Genomic DNA, 17,592 nt, shown 5'->3' on the forward strand with positions numbered 1-17,592 from the left:
CCTAAATCAAATCCCTTACGATTATACAGTGGAAGTGAAAAATAGATTCAAGAGATTAGATCTGATAGACAAAGTACCTGAAGAAATATGGATGGAGGTTCCTGACATTGTACAGGAGGCAGGGAGCAAGACCACCCCCAAGAAAGAAATGCAAAAAAGAAAAATGGCTGTCTGAGGAGGCCTTACAAATAGCTGTAAAAAGAAGAGAAGCAAAAAGCAAAGGAGAAAAGGAAAGATATACCCATTTGAATGCAGAGTTTCAAAGAATAGCAAGGAGAGATAAGAAAGCCTTCCTCAGGGATCAGTGCAAAGAATAGAGGATAACAATAGAATGGGAAAGACTATAGATCTCTTCAAAATAATTAGAGATACCAAGGGAAATGTTTCATGCAAAGATGGGCACAATAAAGGACAGAAATGGTATGGACCTAACAGAAGCAGAAGCTATTAAGAAGAGGTGGCAAGAATACACAGAAGAAATATACCAAAAAAATCTTCATGACCCAGATGATTATGATGGTGTCATCACTCAGCTAGAGGCAGACATCCTGGAATGCGAAGTCAAGTGGACCTTAAGAAGCATCACCATAAACAAAGCTAGTGGAGGATATGGAATTCTAGTTGAGCTATTTCAAATCCTAAAAGATGATGCTGTGAAAGTGCTGCACTCAACATGCCAGCAAATTTGGAAAACTCAGCAGTGGCCACAGCACTGGAAAAGGTCCGTTTTCATTCCAACCCCAAAGAAAGCCAATGCCAAAGAATGCTCAAACTACCGTACAATTTCACTCGTCTCACACAATAGTAAAGTGATGCTCACAATTCTCCAAGCCAGTCCTCAACAGTACATGACCATGAACTTCCAGATGTTCAAGTTGGTTTTAGAAAAGACAGAGGAACCAGAGATCAAGTTGTCAACATCTGTTGGATCACCAAAAAAGCAAGAGAGTTCCGGAAAAACATCTATTTCTGCTTTACTGACTATGCCAAAGCCTTTGACTGTGTGGACCATAACAAACTGTGGAATTCTTAAGAGTTGGGAATACCAGACCACCTGACCTGCTTTTTGAGAAATCTGTATTCAGGTCAGGAAGCAACAGTTAGAACTGGACATGGAACAATAGACTGGTTCCAAATAGGAAAAGGAGTACATCAAGTATAGGAAAAGGTGTATATTGTCACCCTGCTTATTTAACTTATATGCAGTACATCATGAGGAATGGTGGGCTGGATGAAGCACAAGCTGGAATCAAGATTGCCTGGAGAAATATCAATAACCTCAGATATGCAGATGGCGCCACCCTTATGGCTAAAGTGAAGAAGAACTAAAGAGCCTCTTGGTGAAAGTGAAAGAGGAGAATGAAAAAGTTGGCTTAAAGCTCAACATTCAGAAAACTAAGATCACAGCATCTGGTCCCATCACTTCATGGCAAATAGATGGAGAAACAGTGGAAACAGTGACAGACTATTTTGGGAGGCTCCAAAATCACTGCAGATGGTGAATGCAGCCATGAAATTAAAAGACACTTGCTCCTTGGGAGATAATTTATGACCAACCTAGACAGCATATTAAAAAGCAGAGACATTACTTTGCCAACAAAGATCCATCTAGTCAAAGATATGGTTTTTCCAGTAGTCATGTATGGATGTGAGAGTTGGATTATAAAGAAAGCTGAATGCCAAAGAATTGGTGCTTTTGAACTGCAGTGTTGGAGAAAATCCTTGAGAGTCCCTTGGATTGCAAGGAGATCCTACCAGTCCTTCCGAAGGGAAATCAGTCCTGAATATTTATTGGAAGGACTGATGCTGAAGCTGAAACTCCAATACTTTGGCCACCTGATGCGAAGAACTGGCTCATTTGAAAAGACCCTGATGCTGGGAGGGATTGAATGTAGGAGGAGAAGGGGACGACAGAGGATGAATTGGTTGGATGGCATCACCTACTCAACGGACATGAGTTTGAGTAAACTCCGTGAGTTGTTGATGGACAGAGAGGCCTGGCGTGCTACAGTCCATGGGTCGCAAAGAGTCAGACATGACTGAGCGACTGAGCTGAACTGAAGAACACTATGTGCGTGTGTGCATGCCAAGTCACTTTAGTCATGTTCAACCCTGTGCGACTATAGGGACCATATCCCACCAGGCTCCTGTGTCCATGGCATTCTCCAGGGAAGATCACTGGAGTGGGTTTCCATGTCCTCCTCCAGGGGATCTTCCCCACCCAGGGATAGAAACAGTGTCTCTTATGTCTCCTGCTTTGACAGGTGGGTTCTCTACCACTAGCGCCTCCTGGGAAGCCCCCCAGACACTACACATTTTACCATATTCTTAGCAAAATTTTAAATATATAATACAATATTGTTTTTGTTTTTTTTTTTGTCATCAATGTATCAACCTCACTTTATTTTTTTTTTTTATTTTATTTTATTTTTAAACTTTACAAATTGTATTAGTTTTGCCAAATATCAAAATGAATCGGTTAACTATAGATACTATGTGGTTCCCAAGATCTCCAGGATTTATTCATCTAGCATAACTAAAACTTTGTGTCCTGTGACTAATACTTTTCTGTTTTGTCCTTCTTCAGTCCTCTGGCAACCACTTTTCTACTGTTTCTATTAGTTTGACTACTTTAAACTTCTCATGTAAGTGGTTTTCTGCAGTATTTGGTCTTCTGTGTCTAGCTTATTTCACTTAGTATAATGTCTTCCAGGTTTATCCATATTTTCACGAATGGAAGGATTTCCTTATTTTATAAAGCTAAGTAGTATTCCAGTGTGGGTATATACCACATTTTCTTTATCTTTTCATCTGTTTATAGACATTTAGGTTGTTTCTGTGTCTTAGCTATTACAAATAATACTGTAATGAGGTTGCATGTCTTTTCATTAGTGATTTCACTTTGTTTCAATACACACCCAGAAGTTTTACTGCTGGATCATATGGTAGTTCTATTTTTAATTTTTTGAGGAACCTCCATATTCTTTTCCAAAGTAGCTGTACCAATTTACATTCCCACTAACAATGCAGGGGGTTACCTTTTCTCCACACCCTTGCCAACACTTGTTATCTTTTGTCTTTTAAACAATACCCATTCTAAGAGGCATGAGGTGATATCTCATTGTGGTTTTGATTTCCATTGTTTCTGATGATTAGCCATGTTGAGCATCCATTTATATACCTATTGCCTCTGTCTGCCTTGTTTGCAGAAATGTCTGTTCTGTTCTTTTGTCCATTCATTTTCAAATCAGGTTATTTGCTTTTGCTATTGAATTGTAAGAATCTCTTACAATTTTTGGAATATTAACCCTTTAACAAATGCATGGGTTGCAATTTGATTGCATTCCATTCTACAGGTTGCCTTTTTATTTTATTGTTTTCTTTGCAATGCAGAAACTTCTTGGTTTGATATAATCCCTCTTGTCTACTTTTGCTTTGGTTGCCTGTGCTTTTGGCAAGAAATCATTGAAGAAACACTTAAGGTTAACTTACCTCTGAATCCCTGGAACAAACTCAGTTTTGATGCATTACCTTTTGTATATATTGCCAAATTTTATTTTGCTGTTATTTTGATTAATATCTTTGCATTTATACTTATGAAAGAAACCATTTCTTGTTTCCACTTTGGCTCATACAATGGAATTGTTGAGTAATCTCTCCTTTTTTACTCTGTGAAAGAATCTGCATGAAATTGGAATGATTTGTTCTTTGAATGTGCTGTAGAATTTTCCTAGAAAGTCATCTTGGTCTGGTGCTTTCTTTGAATGAGTGAATTTATAAATTTATAAAAGATTTGAGGGAGACAATTAATAAGTCTGGCTCTCTAGAAAATACACACTAAACATTATGCCCAACAAGTAAACGGGACACATTCTTCTTAGTGAACATGGAAATTTTTTAACATAGTTTCATGTTATATGCCAAAGAGTCAGACTCAACTGTCTTCAAGGAACTAGTAAAATTGAAAAGATTAATAAAGTAAATAATATCTAATATGATGAACATGTGCCAGCCCTTTGCTATAGAAATATCCTAATGTGATATTAGACTGTCTCTGTGTTTCTAACAACTTTGGCTTTATATTTTTTGAAGCTCTTTTGTGAAGTGGATACATGTTGAGAATTATTCCCTCTTCCTAGTGAGTTGAGATTTTATTTTTTATTTAATGACTTTTTATACCTAATAATCTCTGAATTAATTTTTTTCTGTATATATTTCCATTCATGAATCACAAATGTTTATTTTCTATCACAGTTCTAATATCAAAGAGCTGGCTATACTGGATATAAAAATAAATCTTCACTTGTCAAATATCTGCTTATATTTGACAACTTTTTAAAGTTGAATGCTCATTTTTATTCCACCTTTTATTTCTTTAAATAGTTCATACTACAGCACTTTACATCCTCCTGTCCCATCATTCACTCTAGCTACTGATGTCAAGATGCTTTCTTCCAAGTTTTGATCAACCTGGTGCTGGTGCAACCTCACAGTAACTCACTCCTTTTGAAAGTTGCATCAGCTTTCAATATTTTATTCTTTGTACTTTCAATGTCATGAAATAGCCTCAAGATTTTTTTCAATGTGAAATTTTTGCCAGTCTTCACGTATCTCTTTCTTCTTTCTCCAGAATTTATCTAAGTCATGGCATAGGGTACCTACAAGAAGATGGTTAATTCCTGAGCCTGTGAGGAACTTCATGTCCATGGGGCGACTTCTGAGCTTGGGGACTGGGAGTGGATGGATAAATGTGTCCTCATCCTTAAGAAGGATAACTCAGGTAGGTCCCTAATCTATTAAGATTATTAAGATTAATGGCCTTATAAGAAGAGAAAGAGGAAGATCTCTATCTCTCTCTCCTGTGTGCAAGCACACAGACAAGCATGGAAGCATACAACGAGATCACGGCCACCAACCAAGCAAGAAGAGATGCATCAGAATGAAATCTACCCTGCCAGCACCTTGTTCTTAGACTTCTCAGCCTCCAGACCTGTGAAAAATAAATCTCTGCTTTTTAAAAAAAATCACCCGGTCTGTGGTATTTTATTATGCCATTCCAAGCTGAGTAAGACAAGGTGTTTTATTTCTTTGTTAAAAAAGAAAAATCATATCAAGGGTAGTTTAAACTCTGCTTGTCTTCTTCTTTTACATCACAGGACTTATGATACCCAGTCAGCATCTTTTCTTGCCTTGGAAAATTGTCATAGCCCTTTCTAAGTACAAATCACCTTCCAACATTTTATCCTTGAGTTTCAATGTCATGAAATATCTCCAAGAGCTCTTCTAATGTGAATACTTTTTCTGATGTCACTTCTTCTAGGACACCTTCATATTTTCATCACAATCCCTTTCCCTGTTTATGTTGATAAGTTTGCCTTCACTAAGTTCCTTTGACTGTACATCTAGATAGCTTAAAAGATGATATGTCCAATGACCCATGTAGGATCATTTGAATTCTACATCTGAACACTATTAGCTATCTGGCCTGACAATTTACTTATTTTAATTTTTTTTTGAGTTTTAATGTCTTTATTTGTAAAATAGGGTTCCTTGATAGCTGGAGCTAATAACAGCACTTACCATTGTTTTTGTTTCATTTCTTTTTTTTTTACTATCACTCATTAGGCATTCATACACCAGGTAGGATGCTAAAAGTGTTAATATGGTAATGATTAGGAAATGTTACATTTAATATTTCCTTTTCTTTATAGGTGTTAGTGTTTTCCATGTTATTTGGTGAATGTATATTTCTTAATTGAAGTATATTTTATTTATAATATTGCGTTAGTTTTAGGTATACAACAAAGATATTCAGTTATGTATTTTCTTCAGATGATTCTCTATTATAGGTTATTATAAGATATGGAATATAGTTCCTTGTGCTATACAGTAAATCCTTACTGCTTATCTACTTTATATATAGTAGCTTGTATCTGTTAGTTCCAAGTTTCCAATTTATTCTTCTGCCCTTGCTTTCTCCTTCAGTAAGCATAGTTTGTTCTCTATGTATGTGAGTCTGTTTCTATTTTGTACAGTTGTTGTTTTTTTTTTTTAACTTTCCATGTAAAAGTGATGTTATATAATATTTGTCTGATTTCACTAAATATACCATTTTCTAAGACCATACACATTGCTGCAAATAGTAGTATTTCACTCATTTTTATAGGATTTTTTTTTTACAGTCCCCCAAATGTGGCTTACATGTTTAAAAGATACTTGGCCCACACCAATTGCTATTTACCCATAAGATGAGAATATCATTCAGAAAAGTCATGACCTGTAAATGAATATGAACAGCCTCTTTACATATGTCTTATTTTAAAGAATAAATAATTAGTGGTTAACTGTACATGAATCAATGTTTCTTGTGACGTTTCCACTAGGGTTACTATAAATGAACCAATGCCTATAATCTAATCAAAATAATATCATTTAAAAATGACTGTATCTTTGATTTATAAAGCCTCTTGCAGCACAATATTTAAACTAAGAAACTCCAACTTTTAAAATCCTGCCACCATTGTATTTGTAGAGTAATACTGTCTTCCAATAATTTATATTATTTTAACTTTTTCTTATCTATTTATAATTTACTGAGCAATTCACAAAAATGCTGCTGCTGCTGCTAAGTCACTTCAGTCGTGTCTGACTCTGTGCGACCCCATAGATGGCAGCCCCACCAGGCTCCACCGTCCCTGGGATTCTCCAGGCAAGAACACTGGAGTGGGTTGCCATTTCCTTCTCCAATGCAGGAAAGTGAAAAGTGAAAAGGAAGTCGCTCAGTCGTGTCCGACTCTTCGTGACCCCATGGACTGCAGCCCACCAGGCTCCTCCGTCCATGGGATTTTCCAGGCAAGAGTGCTGGAGTCATAATTCCCTAATCAAAACTAATGAAAATGTAATTTGCCAAAAATCATATGCTCTCTAGAGATTTACTATTTTGATAAATAGCTTATTTTTTGAGATGCAAAAGGGGAACTTGCATGTATCCATAGGCTTCTTCTTTAACTTAAGCATGTGCTGAGAAAATGAAGCCACAGGTATTTCTTCTACATAGAATTGTCTTAGGATTGTAATGCAAAAAACTGCTTTGAAAAGACTATTTTCTAACTTTAATTAGGCCTTGATCATACTTGGAAAGAAAACTCCAATGGAAAAAGAAGATTGTTATATTAAAATTTTGCTTTTTAAATGAATATACAGTGTGGGTTAGTCATTCCTAACAGTTTGATTAGGGAGATAAAAAAAATAACACAAACCATCTACCATCACTTTTAACTTAAATTTATAATTTTTCTGTGTTCTATTTTTATGAAGGTGAGTTTCAATATAATTCTGAAAAATAATATCTTCTCTCTAATAATATATATATGAAACTTCAACCTTACAGTATTTTAGGTAAGGTAACTATACTGGCTAAAAAAAAGTTAGTGGAAAAAGATGAAAACATGAATGGTCCATGACTGAAAATTTCTACTCCTGGGTACATTCACAACAGAAATGTGTGCATGTCCATAAAAGGTATGTATTTGAAAATTTTAATATTCAGACCAGCATTTTTTAATAGCCCCAAACTGGAAACTACTCAAATGTTCATGTCTCTGGAATGGTATATTCACTCATCAAAAATGAGGATGAATCATCTGAATATCATGCAGTCTCACAGATCAACTTGCCAATTCAGTGTTGAATAAATGTCAGAAAAACAAAAGATATAGACCATTGATTCCATTGTATAAGCACAATGTAGGCAAAATTAATCTATCCTGTCAAAAGTCAGAATAGTGGTTATTCTGGAGGTTGGGGGAATCATATGTGGACAAAAGCATGAGGGGGCTTTAGTGGGCTTCTTTTTGAGTGCTGCTCACACAGGTGTATACAACTTGTGAAGATATATTTAACTGTACACTTCTATGTGCATGTCTCTTTATAAATGCTTGTGACAAAATAATTTCATTTGCTTACTTCAATTTATACACTGTTTATGTTAATTTTAAACAGCTAAGTGTACTTAATAACAAGACTATCTTCTTACTTGCAGAATATTCTTTACAAATGAACTAATGATACATTCATAAAACATGATGCAAAATCTAGTTCTTCTACAAAATATATGGACTAGTGTTTTTGTAGCATTACAGTAGTATTGTTGTAGTTATGCCACTTATTTTTCTGATAGGCTTAACTATATTAACATACCTGAAGAATGCAGAATAAATATTTTGTACCCCACTTCAAAAAGCATTTTATTATACAAACATTAAAATTTATTTCTCCAGAAAATACTATATAGCATAGTTAACTGAATTTGCATATTACTGTGGATTAAGATCAGAACTTTGCTCTTAAAATTAAGAGTATGTAGAGTTGAAATTAGGGCTTCCCTGGAGGCTCAGACAGTAAAGAATCTGCCTGCAATGCAGGAGACACAGGTTCGAAATTACCCTTGAAAATTCTCCAACAATGTGACAGACCAAAGATTGCATTACAACTCACAACCCTGCAAGACGATTTTTTTCCCTCTAACACTAATTTAATCATTTTTACCTCTGATTGACTATAAGATAAAGGAGCTATCTTACATTTAGAGCCATATTCCTAAAAGGAAACAAAAATATCAAAACCACATCCACTTAAGAGGCACCTGGAGCTGTAATAACCTATGCTAAAGTAGGTTTGAAAGTGAAAGTGAAAGTCTCTCAGTTGTGCCCGACTCTTTGTGACCCATGGACTATACAGTCCATGGAATTCTCCAAGCCAGAATACTAGAATAGGTAGCCTTTCCCTTCCCCAGGGGATCTTCTAACCCAGGGAACGAACCCAGGTCTCCTGTATTGCAGGTGGATTCTTTACCAACTGAGCTATCAGGGAAACCAACAGTAGGTTTATAGCTCGAAAATCAGGATTCCAGTAGGACACATATTTATTGGGTAAAATGGCTGGCTGGTTTATCCATAATATTTAAATCACTTTCTCTTTCATTCTCTCCCAATCCCCATATCTGGACCTTCAATGGCACATCCACAGTTGAAGTCACAAAAATTAATTCCAGATATGGAACTCCACTGGGCAAAGAAAAGACCTGAATTTTATAGCCACACAGATCTAGATCAATGGTCTGGTCTGCTACTGTCAGTCAACTGATGAAACTTAGTTTATAATAGAGAAAGTGGAATGAGATCTTACATTATAGCAGTAAACCTGAGAGATAAATGTATATAAATTAACTCGTGAGTTGATAGCATCCAGCTTTCATGCACTGGAGAAGGAAATGGAAACCCACTCCAGTGTTCTTGCCTGGAGAATCCCAGGGACAGCGGAGGCTGGTGGGCTGCTGTCTATGTCGGACACGACTGAAGTGACTTAGCAGCAGTGGCGGCAGCAGCGTGTTAGGAGTTCTCAGTAAATTATAACTATTATTATTGTGGTAGAAAAATATGAAAACAAATAAAACAGATGGAATTACTATGACATATTCCTCCCAAAACATTAAAATTACTCTTTTTTTAAACTACTTGGAAAATTAAATTTTTAAATTTAAATATATTCCTTTTACCCAACTTAGGGTCCTTGCCATAAAGCTTCAAGACCATGTGGCAAAAGGGATTTCCTGTCCAGGACCTCTTCTCTTAGAAAATGGCTTTGACGGCCCTCCATCATGAGACAGAGTCTACTTCTCAGCCCCTTGGATCTAGGCTGGCTTGTGGAGTGCTTGGCCAAGAGAATGCAGTAAAGGAGGCATAAGGTCCATTCCATTCCAGACCTGGGCCTCAAGAGGTCACGTGAGCATCACGTTGTACTTTGCCTTGGTCATGGAGCAACCTCAGACTAGCCTGCAGGAGTTGGAAAGACAATGTGAGCCGCGGGCCAGTCAGCCCAGCTGATCCCAGACAGGCGTGAGAGCCCAAACTAATAAGCAGAGTCAATCTGCAGCTTTCATGGTCACTCCCAAATGGCTACACACACATGAAGGGGACCAACCCACAACCAGGACAGTCCAGCAGAGTCATGAACCAAATAAATGCTTGCTACTTTAAGTTATCACATTTTAGGTGATTCTTTATTCAACTATACCTAACTGACACAGACTATGAATTTTTTTCATCAATTCTTTAAAATTTTCTTTTTCAACTACAACTTAGTATTCCTATCCATTATATAGTATGTTCAGACAGCCCGCAAGATTTCAATGACGCATTCATACACACAGACCTAGAGGTGGTTTACAAAAGTGCCTCAACTTGCGTTGGAACCTTCTACATTTCTTTTTCAATGGAAGTCCTGTAGATTTACAGTGATAAAGCCAATGCTTAGACTCTAACAGTGATCTGGTCATTTTCCATCTATCACATTATAAAAAAGCTATTTAATCAGCATATGTACAAGAGATTTTTGTCAAGGTATTGGGCTAAGCACCTTACTATTGATGTATAATTAGGAGACATCTAATTGAAGAGATCAGCTTTAACATCAGCTTAGCCCCAGAATAGTTATATAGGAGAAGTTACTTTTAATCTTGTTTTTAAATTTAAATAGGTACATAAAGTGAAAATTAAATTTGTCTTCTTCCCTGTGTCTCATTCTAAAGGCAATCTCATGCCAATTCCTATGCATCTTTTCAGAGATACTGAATGTTTGTATACATAATGTATTAATCTAGGCAACATAGATACATTTTAATGTGTATATATGCATTACATATATGTGTATATATACTTTACATGCATATATATTTATGTGTATACATGTAGACTTGCTCCCCTTCTTGCTCCTTTGCATTTTAGTTTATCTGAGAAATCACATCATATCAGTATAGACAGATTTTAAGGCAGAACCTTCAACAAGACAAGTCAAGAGATACAGATGTTAATGCTCTGGGGTGACTGTCATGACGAATCTGCCAGCATCTGGAAGACTGCTAAATACTTCAGATTTTTTACTCAACTTTCACATTTTTTATTCCTTTCACTGAAGAAAAAGACAGGGTATGATTGCCAGAAAGCTGGCCATCCCTGGATCAGGAAGATCCCTGAAGAAGGGAATGACAACCCACTCCAGTATTCTTGCCTGGAGAACTCCATGGACAGAGGAGCCTAGTGGACTCCAGTCCATGGGGTGGCAAAGAGTCAGACATGACCGCGCGAATTACGTCTATAACCAGAAGCCAAGGCTTGACTAGTTCATCACCACTTCATGGTTCATGAAGTGTGTGCTTAAGATTCAGTCATAGGGCTGTGGATCTGAAAGGGACCCGAACTAGGCCAGTCCTTGGTTTTACACATGGAAAACTGGTGTTCCTAGAGATCATTCCTCCCCTTCCCTATAAATGAACATTTAATGAACTTATATTATGTGTTGAACCCGGCACTGATTTTAATAAATAAATATTCAATAAAATCAGCCTCAAAGGCAAAACAGATTGAGTTTCAACTTGGATCAAGTTCTTTTAAGCATATAATTCTTGAAAAATATTTTATTGCTTTAATGATACTAGCAAGTCTTATGTTTTCTCAGAATGCTTATGTGAGAAATCAATCTATATCCTTAGATTTTTAAGGAAGGCAGCTGTGCTACTGAATGTCAAAATGGCTGATTTATAGACCGAAGCCTGGAAATAATTAGATCGTTCAGGAAGTGATTGTGCCGATACAAACTCTCAGTTCAAAGATCAAAAACCATGCCCACTCAGAAGCTAAGTTATACAGCTAAGGAATCTGCATCTTTCAGAGTGATGTTTGTGGGCTTAATGATTGCTCTTCTTGAAATTAGCTTTAAAAATAGTTTAATGCATCACAGGCACATCTAAATTCCCTTAAGCACCTAGGACAGAAAGAAAAAACAAAAACAAAACAGTGATACAATTCCAAAACTTTTGAAACAGTTTTGAGTCTGTATTATATATTGAAGGGCTTCCCCAGAGGCTCAGTGGTAAAGAATCCACCTGGAATGCAGGAGACTCGGGTTCGATACCTGGGTCAGGAAGATCCCCTGCAAGAGGAAATGGCAACCCACTCCAATATTCTTGTCTAAAAAACTTCATGAACATAAGAGCCTAGTGGGCTAAGTCCAAAGAGTTGCAAAGAGTGAGACACAGCTGAGCAACTAAGCACACACATTACATCATGAAGAAATACAGGTTATTTGGGGTTTTTATTTGTTGGTTTTCCTTTTGCCACCCACTTCAGATGATGCTAGCTAAGTCCTAAAGACATCAGGTCAATAAAGCAGTAACAAGTTACTACAGTAAATTGAATCTGCAAGTCTTTCCTAAATAATCAGATTAAATTCTGGGTGTATAAAAATCTCAAAGTTAAAATCTGGGACAGATTTTTTTCAGCAGTGTTACAAGAACTAATGTGGGAGGAAGAGCAGGGAAGGTGAAAAAAGGGAGGGGAAGGAGGAAGAGGAGAGAAGAAAGAAAGAAGAAAGGATGGAGGAAGGCAGAAGGGAGCAGGATGAGGGTAGGAGTGGAAGAGGAGAGAGGAAGGAAGGAACAGAAAGAACCAACGTAACTTATTCCCCAGACTTCCTTCCATGAACAAGCAATTCTTATTTTAGAGAGAGACTTTTAGACTGCTCTGAAGACTAGAAAACATTCCTATCTGAACTTTAAATTGGAAGATGATTGTGTATGCTGGTTTTATCACAGATGAGGCAGCAAATTTTCTTAGAACATCAGCAAATGGGCTTCAGAGAATTGCATACTGAAGGCACAGTGACTGCTACAAAAATAAACAAATGCTTTTGGTTTATTTCTGATTAGATAAGAGCCTATAAAACACTCACCATTTCAAAAGAGAAATCTGATACAAAACTCCATCTGAGGAGACATTAACTTGAACATCCAGGGAGGTGGGGGTGGGCAAGAGTTCACACTATTTTTTCTCCTCTATTATTTTCTCTTCCTGATAATTTTGGGAATAACATCATGTCCTACATTCCTCCACTTACTGTTAATGCTCTGAACTTTCTGTTTCTGCCTGGCAGGGATCCATCAATCCACAGTCTTTCCACTATTAAATCTATTTCTCAATATAGGTCACTTGAGTCAAAATTACTCAGTTATGGATAAAATATAACCCTCCACTAGAGGGACATATTTTTATCTCAACATTCAAAGAGTTGCCTTCTTAATATTCCCCAGTGTTAATGGAGGTTATACTCATAACTCTTCTGAAAGAGACTATAATTTAGAAATCTACTCTCCCCTTGATAATTAGGCATACTTCTATTAACATAAAATGAGAATTATGTGACTTAGAGCAGGCAAGATCAGATCCCTTACTTTAAAGTAATGGTAAAGGTTGTGCTTTCTCCGTATGGTGAAAGTCTTCTCTGAAAGCATGCCAGCATCTATGAACATGCCATTATTACCTCCGTAGCATTGCCTAGAGCCCAAACAATGAGAAAAAATATTAAAAGCAGCTCTATATCAAGTGTATATGAGAATCACTGAGAATCACCTCATTCTTTATTTTAGACAATGGCTTGCTGTATTTCCTAGTAAGGGAGATTCACTTTGCTATTATACAGCTGACCACAAGTGATAGATTCATTTTTAGAATAATTGTCTCGTGGCAAATAGATGGGAAAACAGTGGCTGGCTTTCTTTTTCTGGGCTCCAAGGTTACTGCAGATGGTGATTGCAGCCATTAAATTAAAAGACTCTTACTCCTTGGAAGGAAAATTATGACCAACCTAGATAGCATATTAAAAAGCAAAGACATTACTTTGTTAACAAAGGTCCGGCTAGTCAAGGCTATGGTTTTTCCTGTGGTCATGTATGGATGTGAGAGTTGGACTATAAAGAAAGCTGAGTGCTGAAGAACTGATGCTTTTGAACTGTGGTGTTGGAGAAGACTCTTGAGAGTCCCTTGGACTGCAAGGAGATCCAACCAGTCCATCCTAAAGGAGATCAGTCCTGGGTGTTCATTGCAAGGACTGATGTTGAAGCTGAAACTCCAATACTTTGGCCACCTGATGCAAAGAGCTGCCTCATTTGAAAAGACCCTGATGCTGGGAAAGATTGAAGGCAGGAGGAGAAGGGGATGACAGAGGATGAGATGGTTGGATGGCATCACTGACTCAATGGACATGGGTTTGGGTGGACTCCAGGAGTTGGTGATGGACAGGGAGGCCTGGCGTGCTGTGGTTCATGGGGTTGCAAAGAGTCGGACACGACTAAACTACTGAACTGAACTGAACTGACAGCTATTTATAGAGGGACCTGGTGAAGCATTTACCCCAAATCCTAGTTTAAGTTTAAGTCACTATAAATTTGAAGTATTTTATACATTTAGCAACATAAAAATGCAAATTTGGCCATCAATCAGATGCTTAATGAAGACTATAACACTTAGTTCTGATCAAAAACTAAGTTTTTATAATATTGAAAAATACACTGCATACCCAAGTGGTATATTGTTGCTAGTACTTAGGAACTGTTACCTTTAAATCTTCATATTTTCCTGTTCATCTCTTAAATAATTGAAGACAAGTCTTATCCATATCATTTGTTTTAAAAATAACACTAACTAATACCTACCAATTGAGCTCATGGATATGTCAGACATCTTACAAGAATAGTTCATACAGATGGAGAAACTTTTTAACTCAATTCATATACGAAATTCAACTGAGGATGGAGGATTGGGGTAAATAAGACCCAAAACAGAATTCAGAGGCACTAAGATGTGTAAAATAAGTCAGCTGCTACAGTTTTTCCAGTAGTCATGTGAGAGTTGGACCATAAGGAAAGCTGAGTGCCGAAGAATTGACACTTTTGAACTGTGGTGTTGGAGAAGACTCTTGAGAGTCCCTTGGAATGGAAAGAGATCAAACCAGTCAATCCTAAAAGAAATCAGTCCTGAATATTCATTGGAAGGACTGATGCTGAAGCTGAAGCTCCAATACTTTGGCCACCTCACACGAAGAATTAACTCATTGGGAAAGACCCTGATGCTAGGAAAGATTGAAAGCAGAAGGAGAAGGGGACGACAGAGGATCAGATGGTTGGATGGCATCACTGACTTGATACACATGAGTTTGAGTGAGCTCCAGGAGTTGGTGATGGACAGGGAAGCCTGGCATGCTACAGTCCATGGGGTTGCAAAGAGTCGGACATGACTGAGCAACTGAACTGATCTCAACTGATGTATTTTACTCCTAAGAAAGCATACTCACTAATGACTTACTCTTATTTTATACATACTTTGAACAGTTTTAGTTATTTCATTTCCCTGTATAATAGCTATTGTAAAAAAACAAATGAGAAAGGGAAGGGGAGCTGGTAAGACACACATTGAGCAAGAAGTGGTGTCTAACACTTAGGGAAAGAAGAGAAAATAATACAGCATCTGATATAAGTGTTCAAAAGTCTAGCTCTCATGGACCAGGAAGGACATCTCATGACAACACTGCTGTCCACAGAGTTCAATAAGAGCAAACAGATAACCCTAAGGTATCTTACATAAAACACAATATTCTGTTCAAAATACTGTTGAAATTGGCAGAGACAGCTATAATTCATTGTAGAAAGGCTTCATTTTATGGCTAAGTTTTTTTGTTATTTGTTATTATTTGGTTATTGTTACTAGGGTTTTACTCATAGAAGAGAGAACTATAATTAGCAAGCAAGTCACCTATGAGGACTCGGACTTCTAATATAATAGGGTCAACAAGGTTATTGTATTTGCTCGGATCATGAACTATCAGGAATCTATTTCATTCAACCCATATTGAGCTCCTATCTCCAGGCAAGATAACTGCTGTGGAAGATGAGTTGAGAAAGAATGACATTATTAAAAATACTGGTTAAAATTTCTCTTCCATTCAACTTAATTCATTAATCCAGTCACTAATCACAATGGCTGTTATAAAACTTTTAAACCTATTCTATCAAAATACAGCATTAACAAGGAAAATGGATTACGATGATGATAAATACTTATCTAGCACTAGGTAAGTTACAGGCTCTGATTGGTGCCCTCTACATATTACTTCATTCAGTCCTTATAGTCCTTCTTGAAAAAATGGGGGCAATTATCACTCTTAATCTAAAGATGAGGAAATGGAAAGATTAGGAAATTTTATCAGGATCTCATAGACAATAAGTAGCAGAATCAGATTTTAAATGCCAAAGTTTCTTACAGGAAGGAGATAATCCCTATATCCATGAAGAAGGATTTTTAAAGAGAATTAATGAACTATTTTAAGTATCATAGTGCCAATTATCCCTGATATGGAACTATCAAATGGTATAATGCCCCCAAATTTGTCATAGTTTGTTCCAAAGGATTTGCATTGCCTAGAACCAGTTCAAATGCAAACTGCCTCAATGGGCCTGAATGTCACAAATATCAGATATCCTTATACTCAATGGTCCAAGAATATTTTCTGTTTAATTTGATTTATCATGCAGTATTCAGATTTAACCAACAATAATGGATAATGATAATTAAAGTTTCAAATACAATGAAAACTACAAACCATAAGAAATGAAAACAAATAATAAATGTTGGAGAGGGTGTGGAGAAAAAAGAACCGTCCTATATTGCTGGTGGGAATGTAAACTGGTACAGCCACTATGAAGAACAGTATAGAGGTTCCTTAAGAAACTAAATATGGAGCTACCATATGATCCTGCAATTCTAGTCCTGGGCATATATCAGAGAAAGCCATAATTTGAAAAGATATATGCACTCCAGTGTTCATAGCGGCACCATTTACAATAGCCAAGATATGAAAGCAACCTAAATGTTCATCCACAATGAGGGGATAAAGAGATATATATGCTTCCCTGGTGGTTCAATGGTAAAGAATTTGCCTGCAATGCAGGAGACCTGTGTTTGACCCCTGGGTCAGGAAGATGACCTGAAGGAGGGTATGGCAACCCACTCTAGTACTCTTGCCTAGAGAATCCCATGGACAGAGGAACCTGGCAGGCTCCAGCGCATAGGGTTGCACAGAGTTAGATATGACTGAAGCAGCTAAGCAGTATATCATGGCATATTACTCAGTCATAAAACCATAAAGAGAAGGAAATAATGCCATCTACAGCAACATGGAATGACCCAGAGATTATCACCCTAAGTAAGCCAGACAGATAAAGACAAATATCATATGATATTACTTATATGTGTAATCTTAAAAAAAAATGATACAAATGAACTTATTTACAAAACAGAAACAGACTCACAGACAGAAAACAAACTTATGGCTACCAAAGGAGGAAGGTGGGGGAAGGAATAAATTAGGAGTTTAGAAGTTAGCATATACACATTACTATATATAAAATAGACAACCAAGTATCTACTGTATAGCACAGTGAATTATATTCAATATTTTGTAATAACCCACAAGGAAAGAGAATATGTACACACACATACACATATACATGGCATCACTGAGATTGCTTTATGGCCCTGCATTTGGTGTGTCTTGGTGAATGCTATTTATTCTATCAATTATGAAGGGGACTACTGAAACTTTCAACTATACTTGCTACTATTCCATCTATCCTTCCACCCATCTATCCATCTATTCATTGGATATAATATGTAGTGTTAAGATCACAAGCTCTGGAACATGATT

This window comes from Bos javanicus, chromosome 22 (genome assembly GCF_032452875.1).
Source record: "Bos javanicus breed banteng chromosome 22, ARS-OSU_banteng_1.0, whole genome shotgun sequence".
Lineage (NCBI taxonomy): Eukaryota > Metazoa > Chordata > Mammalia > Artiodactyla > Bovidae > Bos > Bos javanicus.